At 43.1% G+C, this 14737-nt stretch overlaps 1 long non-coding RNA gene and 1 pseudogene across 1 annotated transcript; both read right to left on the bottom strand.

Moving 5' to 3' along the window:
• Nucleotides 1–283: 283 nt before the first annotated feature.
• LOC118937385 lies at nucleotides 284–7190 on the bottom strand (annotated as a pseudogene).
• A 6285-nt stretch (nucleotides 7191–13475) lies between these two features.
• LOC110536610 lies at nucleotides 13476–14638 on the bottom strand. Its single transcript, XR_002475482.2, has 4 exons — nucleotides 14329–14638; nucleotides 14163–14235; nucleotides 13779–13942; nucleotides 13476–13602 (listed from the first exon to the last, which is right to left on the bottom strand). It is a non-coding gene; the product is annotated as an uncharacterized LOC110536610 (long non-coding RNA).
• Nucleotides 14639–14737: the final 99 nt, after the last annotated feature.

Below are 14737 nucleotides of genomic sequence, written 5' to 3'. Positions count from 1 at the left end.
ATGTCATCACGCACAGCCTTTTATTTCCACAAGTCAATGTGATGGAAACACATCTCTGGTGGGGAAATGCCCATATTGTTTTTATGAGGATTTGATAATATTCACATGAAAATCTGTCGCCATTTGGATGGAAACCTAGCTATTGTAAGTAACATTTTCCTCAATAAAGTAGCTATCAGCAATGTCGGTGCTTGTAGGAAAAAGTCAAGTCTGAGTGTAGAGCTCTCCTTGCAGTCAAATTCCAATGTATGCACTTGTTCTTACAAATGTTAGATATAAATGTTCACTTGGCTGCCACTCCGTACCTGTGTGCGGTGCATGCGCTAGGGCAGGTGGGGCACAGGCTGCTATGGGACAAACAGTGGGCACTCAGCACGGAATCACAGAGACGAGACGAACGTGCACACACACACTGACCATTACAAAGACAACGTTACAGTTGACCTGCCTATGTAAAGCAGTAGATAACAACTGTATGTCAGATGTGAGAGAGAGCACACACCTACCTCCACATGGTAAGCCCCGGTACTGGTCACAGCGGAAGTCACTGCACTCACAGAACTGCACATAGTAAGCATGAAATGTGGGATTTTTGTGGCTTTTGTGGCACAAACACTTTCCACAAACATACTCGCCATACCCACTGCACTCTTCTGAGTCATTGTCATGGCAACACAGGTGTCTCCCATGATCCCCTTTGCCCGGCTTTACTTTCTAACACAACGTTCCGACACACCCCTGCCTACAAGTGTAAGAGACATGATGACCTCGTCATTCATATTCAATGGGGTAGGATTTGCAGCTAGCACTATATACGGAATATGATGCCATTTGGGACACAGATTCTTACCTGCACACTCCACACTCGAGGGCACTGTTACCAGGGCTACAGGCTGGACAGTGAGGAACCCTGTCCCTCTGACATGGACGGTCACATATGGGCTTCAGCAAAATCTCCAGCTCCTCACTATACCCCTGGGGCTTGATGACCCCACACAACTGTCCCATACTGGTACCAGACAGACATGGAGGTAAGCTGTACTATCCAATCATTGATACTGGATCTGGAAGGGCTTGGTGCTACATGATATTGACTGATCCCTGTCTTTTTGTACTGTGCTACATTGTTTTGTCTTGTCTCTTTCAGAGAGTCATAGAGCTCGAAGCAGATGCAGTGCATCATGAGCTAACATATGTGGACGAGACAAAATGAGGGAAAAAAATCCAGAAAATCACATTGTAGGATTTTTTATTTATTTATTTGCAAATTATGGTGGAAAATAAGTATTTGGTCAATAACAAAAGTTTATCTCAATACTTTGTTATATACCCTTTGTTGGCAATGACAGAGGTCAAACGTTTTCTGTAAGTCTTCACGAGGTTTTCACACACTGTTGCTGGTATTTTGGCCCATTCCTCCATGCAGATCTCCTCTAGAGCAGTGATGTTTTGGGGCTGTTGCTGGGCAACACGGATGTTCAACTCCCTCCAAAGATTTTCTATGGGGTTGAGATCTGGAGACTGGCTAGGCCACTCCAGGACCTTGAAATGCTTCTTACGAAGCCACTCCTTTGGTGCCCGGGCGGTGTGTTTGGGATCATTGTCATGCTGAAAGACCCAGCAACGTTTCATCTTCAATGCCTTTGCTGATGGAAGGAGGTTTTCACTCAAAATCTCACGATACATGGCCCCATTCATTCTTTCCTTCACACGGATCAGTCGTCCTGGTCCCTTTGCAGAAAAACAGCCCCAAAGCATGATGTTTCCACCCCCATGCTTCACAGTAGGTATGGTGTTATTTGGATGCAACTCAACATTCTTTGTCCTCCAAACACGACGAGTTGAGTTTTTACCAAAAAGTACGATTTTGGTTTCATCTGACCATATGACATTCTCCCAATCTTCTTCTGGATCATCCAAATGCTCTCTAGCAAACTTCAGACGGGCCTGGACATGTACTGGCTTAAGCAGGGGGACACGTCTGGCACTACAGGATTTGAGTCCCTGGCGGCGTAGTGTGTTACTGATGGCAGGCTTTGTTACTTTGGTCCCAGCTCTCTGCAGGTCATTCACTAGGTCCCCCCCGTGTGGTTCTGGGATTTTTGCTCACCGTTCTTGTGACAATTTTGACCCCACGGGGTGAGATCTTGCGTGGAGCCCCAGATCGAGGGAGATTATCAGTGGTTTTGAAGGTCTTCCATTTCCTAATAATTGCTCCCACAGTTGATTTCTTCAAACCAAGCAGCTTACCTATTGCAGATTCAGTCTTCCCAGCCTGGTGCAGGTCTACAATTTTGTTTATGGTGTCCTTTGACAGCTCTTTGGTCTTGGCCATAGTGGAGTTTAGAGTGTGACCTTGAGGTTGCGGACAGGTGTCTTTTATACTGATAACAAGTTCAAACAGGTGCCATTAATACAGGTAACGAGTGGAGGACAGAGGAGCCTCCTAAAGAAGAAGTTACAGGTCTGTGAGAGCCAGAAATCTTGCTTGTTTGTAGGTGACCAACTACTTATTTTCCACCATAATTTGCAAATAAATTCAATAAAAATCCTACAATGTTATTTTCTGGATTTTTTTATTCTCATGTTGTCTGTCATAGTTGAAGTGATGAAAATGATGAAAATTACAGGCCTCTCTCATCTTTTTAAGTTTTAAGTGGGAGAACTTGCACAATTGGTGGCTGACAAAATACTTTTTTTCCCCACTGTAGTTATGTAGCCCTGAAATACATCTGAAGTCAGAAGTTTACATACACTTACATTGGAGTCATTAAAACTTGTTTTTCAACCACTCCACAAATTTCTTGTTAACAAACTATAGTTTTGGCAAGTCGGTTAGGACATCTACTTTGTTCATGACACAAGTAATTTTTCCAACAATTGTATACAGACAGATTATTTAACTTAAAATTCACTGTATCACAATTCCAGTGGGTCAGAAGTTTACATACACTAAGTTGACTGTGCGTTTAAACAGCTTGGGAAATTCCAGAAAATGATGTCATGGCTTTAGAAGCTTCTGATAGGCTAATTTACATACTTTGAGTCAATTGGAGGTGTACCTGTGGATGTATTTCAAGGTCTACCTTCAAACTCAGTGCCTCTTTGCTTGACATCATGGGAAAATCAAAATAAATCAACCAAGACCTCAGAAAAAAAATGTAGACCTCCACAAGTCTGGTTTCTCCTTGGGAGCAATTTCCAAACGCCTGAAGGTATCACATTCATCTGTACAAACAATAGTACGCAAGTAAAACACCATGGGACCACGCAGCCGTCATACCGCTCAGGAAGGAGACGCATTCTGTCTCCTAGAGATTAACGTACTTTGGTGCGAAAAGTGCAAATCAATCCCAGAACAGCAACAAAGACCCTTGTGAAGATGCTGGAGGAAAGAGGTACAAAAGTCCACAGTAAAACGAGTCCTATTTTGAAATAACCTGAAAGGCCACTCGGCAAGGAAGAAGCCACTTCTCCAAAACCGCCATAAAAAAGCCAGACTACGGTTTGCAACTGCACATGGGGACAAAGATCGTACTTATTGAAGAAATGTTCTCTGGTCTGATGAAACAAAAATATAACTTTTTGGCCATAATGACTATTGTTATATTTGGAGGAAAAAGGGGAAGAACACCATCCCAACCGTGAAGAACGGGGGTGGCAGCATCATGTTGTGGGGATGCTTTTCTGTGGATGGTGGCTTTTATTGAAGCAACATCTCAAGACATCAGTCAGGAAGTTAAAGCTTGGTCGCAAATGGGTCTTCCAAATGGACAATGACCCCAAGCATACTTCCAAAGTTGTGGCAAAATGGCTTAAGGACAACAAAGTCAAGGTATTGGAGTTGCCATCACAAAGCCCTGATCTCAATCCTATAGAAGATTTGTGGCATAACTTAAAAAGCGTGTGCGAGCATGGAGGCCTACAAACCTGACTCAGTTACACCAGCTCTGTCAGGAGGAATGGGCCAAAATTCACCCATATTTTTGTGGAAAGTTTGTGAAAGGCAACCCTTAAACGTTTTACCCAAGTTAAACAATTTAAAGGCAGTGCTACCAAATACTAATTGAGTGTATGTAAACTTCTGATCCACTGGGAATGTGATGTAAGAAATAAAAGTTAAAATTAATCATTCTCTTGTCACGTTCTGACCTTTATTTCCGTTATTTTGTCATTTTGGGGGAGGCACACGAGGTGTGGGGCTAAGCCAGGTAGCAGACCTGAGCTCACTCCTCGTGCTTATTATAAGCAGCGCGTTACTGGTCAGGCACCGTGTTATGCGGTTAAGCGCACGGTGTCGCAAGTACGTGCCCATAGCCTGGTGCGCTATAGGGCAGCCCCCCGAGAGTGTCATGCAAGTGTGGGCATCCAGCCAAGGGTATGGTGCCTGCTCAGCGTGTCTGGTCGCAGGTACGCCGTTTCGGTCCAGGGTATCCTGCGCCGGGTCTGCGTGCTGTGTCTCCAGGGTGCTGGGAGGGTGCAGTGCATCCTGAATGCGCTTGTGCCGGGCAAATGTGGGAGTGGAGCCTAAGGGAGAGAGAGGTGCGCGTAGTAGGCACTAGATCTCCCGTGCTTTCCCACAGCCCGGTTCAACCTGTGCCTGCACTCTGGAGGGTCCGGGCTAGAGTAGTTACTGTCACGTTCTGACCTTTATTTCCGTTGTTTTGTCATTATTTTGTATGGTCAGGGCGTGAGTTGGGGTGGGCAGTCTATGTTTGTTTTTCTATGATTTTGGTATTTCTATGTTTCGGCCTAGTATGGTTCTCAATCAGAGGCAGGTGTCATTAGTTGTCTCTGATTTAGAATCATACTTAGGTAGCCTGGGTTTCACTGTTTGTTTGTGGGGTGTTTATTTTCTGTCAGTGTTTGTTTCCACACGGGACTGTTTTGGTTTTCTTATCTATTCACTTTGTTATTTTTGTATTGTTGTCGTGTTCAGTATTTATTAAATATAATGGACACTTACCACGCCGCATATTGGTCCTCCGATCCTTCTCGCCTCTCCTCTTCGGAAGAAGAGGAGGAAATCCCTTGCATCTCTCTACTATTATTCTGACATTTCACATTCTTAAAATAAAGTGGTGATACTAACTGACCTAAGACAGGGAATATTTGCTAGGATTAAATGTCAGGAATTGTGAAAAACTGAGTTTAAATGTGTTTGGCTGAGGTGTATATAACTTCAACTGTATGTATCTCTCTCTCACACACACACACACACACACCTCATCACCAATGGATATATTGGAGCACCACCTTCCCTGGTCCTCTCTCTCCAGCAGCTCTTCATCATTGTTCTTACAGTGGGAGCTGTATGATATCTGGAAGCCTGCAGGCAGCTATCTCTTCTCCATAACAACCTCAGAGGTCAGGTCCTGGGGTCAATAACAGAGTTAACCTTTTTAGCTGAGGAGGAGTGTGTGTATGTGTGGGTCTGTGTCTGCGCGTGCATGTGTGTGCATGTGTGTGTGACAGTTAACCTCTGTAGCTGAGGAGGTGTCAGCAGTTCGTCAGCAGCCTCATACACACAGAAATAATGACCTGTGTAGGAAGGGAGTATTTTGCTGCACTTACGTTATATGCCTATTATACGCGGGATGTTTTGGGAGTTGTTGGAGAGCGTTCCGACAGCACTTTTTGAGAAAGTGCTCTTCAGGATCTGCCAGAAGAATAAAACAACACTACATCCATCTTGATAAAATACAGAAGAGTTACTGTTAAACTAAATATACTGTATTGTGCTGTCAAAGATATTTAGTGTAATGTTGTGGTTGGAGGGAGGGAGGGAGGGAGGGAGGGAGGAATGGATGAGGAGGAGGAGACAAAGATGGGTTTCTACCTCGTACAGGTGTGTGACGTCCTCGGTCACAGCAAAGATGATCTGTATGTATTTTTTTCTCTCAGCTTCTTAGCAAGGTGAGCCACAGAGGGATAGTCCTAACAGGAAGACAGACAGTACATTCTCTCTATTTCTAGCTCTACCCCCACTCTATCAGACAAACATTCCATTTCCTTTTCTGAGAAGGGCTAAATAATTCCAATTTAGAAGGAGTGTGGGGATCCATATTTCACATGTCCATTCCCCACCCTGGGTGGGTACTTATCCAACCAGAAATGGTCTGTAACACACTCAGTAGCACAGTGTGGAGGGAGGCTCGATAAAACACACACACACACACACATACACACAAACACACAGACTTAGTTTAGGAGATAAAAGGCTCTGTCAGGATTATTTCATGGTGACCCCAGCTGTTTCAAATCAGGAAGTGCCTGTCAGTATCCTCTTTACAAATGATGTTGACCTTTAAATCACTGCCGTTGACTTCTGTCTGTCGGCTACTTCTGCAGTCTGTACTGCATGGATTTACTGGAACTCCCTAATATCCTCTTACACTGGCTACTGTAAGAATAAAAAGGAAGATCCCACTATTTAGTCTTCCGTTAGAGACATGCTAGTGTGACCAATGGGATACAAACCAGGGTTTCCTGCATGCACTCTACAAGGCTGTGTTATCCCACTGAGTTTTAGCCTTGGAATTAGCTCAAGGAACTCTGTTATACTTGCAAATCCTATTGTGTTTATTGAGGGGTTCTGGATAGAGCATAGCTGTACCTGGAGGTTACCTCTGGTGTACACATTGTTTTCCAGGTGACATTTCCCATCGTTGGGCAGAACGATCGCTCCCAGGTTCACTGTCTCCAGCAAAGTGGAAGCCAGCATCAGTGGAGAACACCAGCAAACGGGTGACGTTCCTCCAGCCAATATCCTCCTGGGAGAGAAAAGAGAGTCAAAGAAAGAGAAAGAAAGAGAGAAGGACAAAGAGAGAGGCCCATTAATACGCACAGCCAATTGGTCTAAAAATGATCCCAAAAGGAGTTAAGGTAACACAAACACACTAACCCAGACAAAACAACATAACAATCCAACACAGCAGCTCTACCCCCTACTGGGTGTGTACCCGACCTCACTTTATTTCACACATGGCGGCCTGCATCAAGGCATCCAGGCCCCCTCTGGTGAGTCAAGGTTTCCGGAGTTTCGATGCCCCCCTCATGGTCTCGTCAGAATGGTTCAAAATAATGGCATTTAACCATTGTAGTTATATGTCCCCTCTGCTGACATACAGTATTAATTATATGTCACTATAATGACCAATGACTTATATGTACAATTTATATATACACATGCCCTACCAGGGCACAGGTGCAGCAGGACTCTCTGGGGCTATAGCTGGGTAATGTGGTTGGGGTCCAGCCTGGGCTGGTGTTTCTGGTCCTGGGGCCTGGAGGTGACCTTGTGGTTCTCCAGAAGGCCTGTGGAACCTCTGGGGTTCTTGAGGTGCTCCACCAGGCAGCCTCTCTCCAGCAGAGCCCTGGAGGTGTCACAATGATCCCACGTATGCTAACCTGGTTCTGTGAAAGTCTACACATCATGGAAGAACAGTAAAACAAAGTATCATGCTATTTGGACATTATATGAAAAAAAAAAAAAAATTCTAAGACTAATGTACTCCAATAATTTAAGTAGCAAATGTAATTCAAGTAGGCCAGATGACTGAACCCTCACAGTACCTCCTCCTTACACCAGGCACAGTGTGGTCCAGACTCCAGACACTCTCCACAGCTCTTGACCCCTCCTGTCTTTTCTGGCCTAGGGCAAGGACAACAAGTAGAACAACAACCTTTCACTGCCACCCACTGCAAGGTGATTTATCATTCTCTAGACTTAATAGAACAATCCTCCTGTAGTTAATGTAATATGAAATTGTGAAAGGGGAAAGAATTATGATCATAATTTTTTTTGTTGCATTTATACCTCTATTATGAGAAAGGTATTGATTTACCTTGATTTCCCTTAGTGTAGTCCTGGCAGCAAAATAAAATCTGACCATAAACACAAAAACAGTTTGCTGACTAGAATTTGATAGCCTTTCCTTTGTTGAGGAGAGAGTGGATAATGATTGATCAGCAATTCTTTAGCTTCTGTAGCCCTTTCCTGCAGTCAATGACCAAAAGCGCCCTCTGATCTCATGGTTGGAATGTTATTAATATTATTCAAAATGTCATAATTAATAAAGACTTGTAGTTTAATTTTCGAAGAAAGTTCTGTGTTTCTATGCAAACTGTTTTGTTATATTTCAATCTTCTGTGATGTATATAAAGTGTAATATTGGGATGCAAACTCAACAGAGACCTGACCATTAACCCCTCCCTCCTGCAGGACAGCCCTCCCCTACCACTAATCCAAGACCAGCTCTAACAGCAGCCAACTGCCCTGGGTGTCCCAAATGGCACCCTATTCCCTACATAGTGCCCTACTTTAGACCAGAGTCTTATGGGTCCTGGTCAAAAGTAGTGCACTATATAGGGAATAGAGTTCCATTTGAGACGTAGACACAAGTGTTAAATAATACATGGTGCTGAGCAGCGAACAATCTCTCAGTGGAGGCAAAGACTGGAAGACGAGGGACTCCTCCTTACTGAATATCTGGCAGTAACACAGTCTATGCGCAGTAAGTTGAGGAAATGAAGAGGACTCTCTCTCTCTCTCTCTCTTTCTCCTTCCATGCAGTGAAACTTCACACAGTGCTGCTCTGATGATATGAATTATAAAGAGGAAGGAACACTCACTTCAACTCTGCCACATACTGAATCGAAGGACATTACACAGGTCTGCACTGCCCTCTAGATGAGGTCTCAGCCAGGTATGTACATTACAGTGCAAAGTAGAGAAGGAAAGTGTATTGTACTTTAATCTACTCTACTGAATTAAACTATACTCTACTGTACTCTACTAAATTGAACTACCCCTTTGAAATGTAAAGCGGTTATGGTTTCGGGTAGAGGCGTCCTAAGGATCACGGATAGCACTGTTTTTTTTATAAAGGGTAACACTAGTGACATGGAGTGGAAGGACAGTTATTCCCTGTAAAAGATTGTTCATATTTAGTTGATATTTTAGTTTTTTAAGTTGTCAACTATGCAAAGTTAATACTTTTACTCAAAATATGTCACTTAACCTTGACTCATGACCCGAGGGACAACCCAATTTCATGCTACTGACCATGTTCTTCAATATATATTTGTAAAAATGGTTGGCAATTTGTCTGTCTTACATATGTTTTATTAACAATAAAACACTTCAGTGTTTTGCACTTCAGTGCAGTGCTAGCTGTGCCACTAGAGATCCTGGGTCGAGTCCAGTCTCTGTCGCAGCTGGGAGACCGATGGGGTGGCACGCATTTGGCCCAGCGTCGTTCGGGTTAGGGGAGGGTTTGGCCGGCAGGGATGTTCTTGTCCCATTGCGCACGACCAACCCCCTTATGGCAGGCAGGGCACAATGCACTCTGACACGGTCGCCAGGTGTACGGTGTTTCCTCCGACACGTTGATGCGGCTGGCTTCCGGGTTAAGTGGGCATGGCTGGGTTGTGTTTCGGAGGACGCACGGCTTTCGACCTTCGCCTCTCCCGGGTCTGTACAGGAGTTGCAGTGATGGGACAAGACTCTAACTACCAATTGGATACCATGAAAATGGGGAGAAAAGGGGGTAAAATAATGAACAAAAAAATATATATACAAAAAAAAATAAAACACTTCAATTTGAACAAAACCACATATTTTGTGTCATTATCTGACACTTTTAAATGTTTTTCCTGGTGGTTAAGGCCAGGATAGGAAATCTGCCATTTTTGTAGAATGAATCATATCTCTGCTAGACTGTTCTCACTGTTAACCACAGGGCAGTTAATCTCTTTGTGATCACATGATGCCCAATTTTCACACTGTCAGTTTATCATAAACATTTGTATAAACCTAGATGGCTGCTGATGACATTGCTGAGAATGTAATAAATTGTCAGATTAATCATTATGTGCTGTTACCATAATCCCTCAGTGACACGATGTAGACAGCTAGCTAGCACACAACTCTGTGTGACACACATAGTTTTTACAGCCAACACGGGGTGGGCCATGACTAGAAGGGATGCAGCTTTTGTCAAATTAACATCAAAAGTAGATTTTTTTGGTTTCATTTTAGCTATAACCCTGACCCTAACCCTTTTCCTAACCTTAAGAATGTGAAATGTCAGAATAATAGAAGAGATAATGATTTATTTCAGCTTTTAATTATTTCATCACATTCCCAGTGGGTCAGAAGTTTACATACACTCAATTAGTATTTGGTAGCATTGCCTTTAAATTGTTTAACTTGGGTCAAACGTTTCAGGTAGCCTTCCACAAGCTTCCCACAATAGGTTGGGTGAATTTTGGCCCATTCCTCCTGACAGAGCTGGTGTAACTGAGTCAGGTTTGTAAGCTTCCTTGCTCACACACGCTTTTTCAGTTCTGCCCACAAATTTTCTATAGGATTGAGGTCAGGGCTTTGTGATGGCCACTCCAATACCTTGACTTTGTTGTCCTCAAGCCATTTTGCCACAACTTTGGAAGTGTGCTTGGGGTCATTGTCCATTTGGAAGACCCATTTGCGACCAAGCTTTAACTTCCTGACTGATGTCTTGAGATGTTGCTTCAATAAAATCCACATAATTTTACTTCCTCATGATGCCATCTAGTTTGTGAAGTGCACCAGTCCCTCCTACTATTGTTTGTACAGATGAACGTAGTACCGTCAGGCATTTGGAAATTGCCCCCAAAGATGAACCAGACTTATGGATGTCTTGGCTGATTTATTTTGATTTTACCATGATGTCAAGAAAAGAGGCACTGAGTTTGAAGGTAGGCCATGAAATACATCCACAGGTACACCTCCAATTGACTCAAATGATGTCAATTAGCCTATCAGAAGCTTCTAAAGCCATGACAAAATTTTCTGGAATTTTCCAAGCTGTTTAAAGGCACAGTCAACTTAGTGTATGTAAACTTCTGACCCACTGGAATTGTGATACAGTGAATTACAAGTGTCATGAACAAAGTAGATGTGCTAACCGACTTGCCAGAACTATAGTTTGTTAACAAAACATTTGTGGAGTGGTTGAAAAACGAGTTTTAATGAACCCAACCTAGGTGTATGTAAACTTCTGACTTCAACTTGTACATCTTTTTTTTTTTATCCCCATAAACATTGAATTGGTTTGGACATTTGAGAACGTCTCCAAACTACAGTACTGCAATCAACTAGCTAGTTGTTTTGACTAGCTAGATCATTTCATCTTCTGGAGCCAAGGACAATTGTGATTTTCATGTGTGCAGTTTTCTGTACATTGCCTTGGAATGGTTGCTTCAACTGATGGATGGAGGGGTTTTGCCATCAGAAGACTTTCAGCTGCATTTTTGCTCCCCGTATTCTCCCTGGCTTCCTGTGATGTCCTGTCCAAACATGGGCTTAATGGTGTGGCTTGACTATGTTCAGCATCCCATCCAGTCCTGGTGCAGAGTAGAATTGAGGTCTAAGACGAAACAGGCTATCCCATGTGCGCTGGTGTCTAGTTGCGTCTTTAGTTTCCATGGTTACCACAGGTGAAAAGCACATCAAAAGCAGCAAAAATGCAAAAATGCAGCTGAAAGTGAGGCACAGGCTAAAGAGACTCGCTGCGACCAACGCCGACAGGTGACAGGTGGAGGGTGTGGTCGCTCCACCATCTGAGGCAGAGGCTCAGTGCTGCATGAAGATGACAGAGTTGAACCCTTTGTGGGAGAGCGGACAGAGGTACATTAAATGGTTCAGCAGCCTTCCTTGGTGAAGGGGAGAACTCAAGAGGGCGAACTTAACCAAGTGCCCGAAACAGATCTTCCTGAGGTAGTCTCTTTCAAGCCACTCACGCCCAGAAATGTGCATTGTTTACATCTTAATGTATGCAGTCTACTGCCAAAAATAGATGAGATTTGCTTACTAGCCAGAAAGAGTAACGCAGGAGTTTTATGTTTCACAGAGAGAACCTTCCATCAAAGACTAAGAATTAGAAACCTTCCTAATTACCCGAAAGGACAGAAATCAGAGAGGAGGGGACGTGAGCGGACATTGGTCTTAAAATGAGAACTGATTTAAACCATGATCACACGGAAGCAGTTTGCCTGGATATATTATTACTTAAGTGCCAAGCAATCTTGTTAGGGGTTCTGTATAGACCTCCAGAATAGGGGTTCTGTATAGACCTCCAGACCAGAGTGACTTTTATGAGATCCTTGAAAATAAGTGTACTGCCTTATGTGACTTTCTAACCTCTGAAGTGATTCTACTGGGTGATGTAAATACTGATGTACTGAACATGAGCTGCCCCCTGTATAAGGCTTGTCTAACTTTTGCAAAAGTTTCTGTTTGACTCAGTTCATAAATTAGCCTACAAGAATCTCTGACATAAGCCAGACTGCCATTGATCTCAATATGGTATCAGATAATCACAAGATATCCCAAAGTAGTGTAATTTCATATGGAATTATCAACCATTTCTTAATAACCTGCTCTAGGAAAGTGAGAAAAACCTGTTAAATTGTCACAAAACCTTCAGGACCCTCAAAAACTTTGACAAATAACAATTTAATAAACTACTAGGATAGGTAGACTGGTCTAATGTTATGGAAAGTGAGGGTGTTGATAGAGCATAGGAACTCTTCCAGGGTATATTTCTCAGTGCTGTGGACAAGCTGGCACCCTTAAGTGATGAGGATCAAACAAAGGACAGAACCCAGGATCGTAGGGAAATCTTCCTTTCATCACCATGAGAAACAATGCTCTAAAAAACTTCAAGAGGTCAACATTTCCAGAGTCCTTCACTCAACACAAACACCTAAGGAATACAGTTCAAAGATCCAGGGCTCTCATTTATCAATGTGGCGTAGAAAAACTTCTAAATGAACACATACGAAGAACATTTAGAATGTTCGCAAGTGCAAAAAAGTTGGTATTTCTCAAATGCTCGTACGCTTGATTTACACACACCTGTAAGTATTTTTGCCTTGTTAAATCAGACACGTTCTAAAACACTGTGCTAGTGCTTTTAAATGACCCTTTAAATGACCATTTATGGTCACAAACCTTCCCTTTAAAGCTGCAATAAATGTCACTCATTTCTGTCCGCCCACATGGAGGAATCAAAGAAGACAAAGAAAAAACACTTTCGTACGCAGAAATTGAACATTTGATCACTGAAGTGGGAAAAAAACAAGCCGTACTTTCGGAGCCCTCAGCAATGGCTTGACAAATAAGAGAAAAAATATTGCTTGGGAGCAGGTTAAAGCTGTGGTCAATTCTGCCTCATCTAAGTGCAGAACAGTTAACGAAATGAAAAAGAAATGGTTTGATTTGAAAACATATGCAACAAAAAAAAAATATCCACAAAAGGGAAATAAGTGCAACAGGAGGAGGGTAGAGTGACTCTTCACTGTCTGCTATGGACCAGCGCATTGGCAGCATAATTGGATAGACCCCAGTGTCTGGCATCATTTGTGATGGTGATACTGAGGACCCTCTCCCAGACACTGAATACCAGATACACCAAATGATAATAAGTCAAGCTTTATTTTTGCAACCATATTTAGACATGAAATCTTGACAGATGTGGGTGATTTGCCTGACCCCCTCATCCCCAGGCCTACAAGAACGGTGTCCTCTTTGGCGAGCGCTTCAGGACTGAATCAGTCCTGAAACAACAAGAAGAGAACAAAACATACTCTTGAGGATGTATGCAAGGCCTGAGAGGGATAAATCAATCATTGAAAGATCTTGATTGTGTCAAATATTTGAGACAATAAGTTCTGGTGCAATGTAAATGTGTTTTCCTTGTCGATTTGATTACAATATTTGGAAGAACAGATACCTAAAACCGATATTGACTATTGTCCTCAGTGCCAGGGCTATGGGTGGTGGGAAACACTCCCTGTCAGGCATGGGCTCATCGGGTCTGGGTGGATCATTCAGTGGAATGCTGTTTTTGATTGCAATGTTGTGGAGCGCACTGCAAGCCTTGACAATGTAGCAAACCTAAAAAGGAAATTGTACATTCTATTACATTCACGTAATGGCTTTTGAAGGAATGTCATTTCAGAGGCAAACCTTGCTAGGCTGGTATTGCAGTGTGCAGAGGCACACTGTCTGTGCTTGTCTGAGACAGGAGGTCCCAGACAAGCACAGCCAACGCCCTTTCAGCAGGCCTATGGTGCGCTCCGCTGTTGTTCTTGTTCTTGCGTGGTCTTGGTTGTACCTGGCCACTTGTTGGTTTGAGGGGTTTGTGAGGGGAGTCATTAGCCATGTTTTTAATGGGTAGCCCCGGTCTCCTGCGGTTGTGAACACAACATTCAGATATTGTTTCCCAGTAGAGGTCTAACGAGGCAAATAAAATCTTGCAAATAAAAACACAAGTCACTTACCAATGAGCCGTCCATCCTCAACAGCTCCTTCCTGGAGGTTAAGACCAACTGAACTGTTCTGCACAATGAATTATTCATGTGTCCAACCTGGCCATTTGTCCACTAAATTCAACAATTCCAAATGTGAATCACAGATGACCTGCACATTGACAGAATGGAAACCTTTTCTGTCGACGACGTTGAATTCGTTCAATGATGGTGCTTTTATTGAGATGTGGGTGCAGTCAATTGCTCCAATGACATTGTGAAATCTAGCTATGGCATGGAAATCCCTTTTCACTCTGGCCTGCTGCACAGCAGTGGAAACTGTGTGTATTGTGGGGTCAATGAAATAATACCATGAAGGACTGCAGGCAATATTCAGCTCATGGTTGGTTGTGAAATGCCAGACTGATCCGCAATCTCCCTT

This window comes from Oncorhynchus mykiss, chromosome 11 (genome assembly GCF_013265735.2).
Source record: "Oncorhynchus mykiss isolate Arlee chromosome 11, USDA_OmykA_1.1, whole genome shotgun sequence".
Taxonomy (NCBI): Eukaryota; Metazoa; Chordata; class Actinopteri; order Salmoniformes; family Salmonidae; genus Oncorhynchus; species Oncorhynchus mykiss.
Note: the sequence above shows the minus strand (reverse complement) of the source record. Positions and strands in the feature narration are given on the sequence as shown.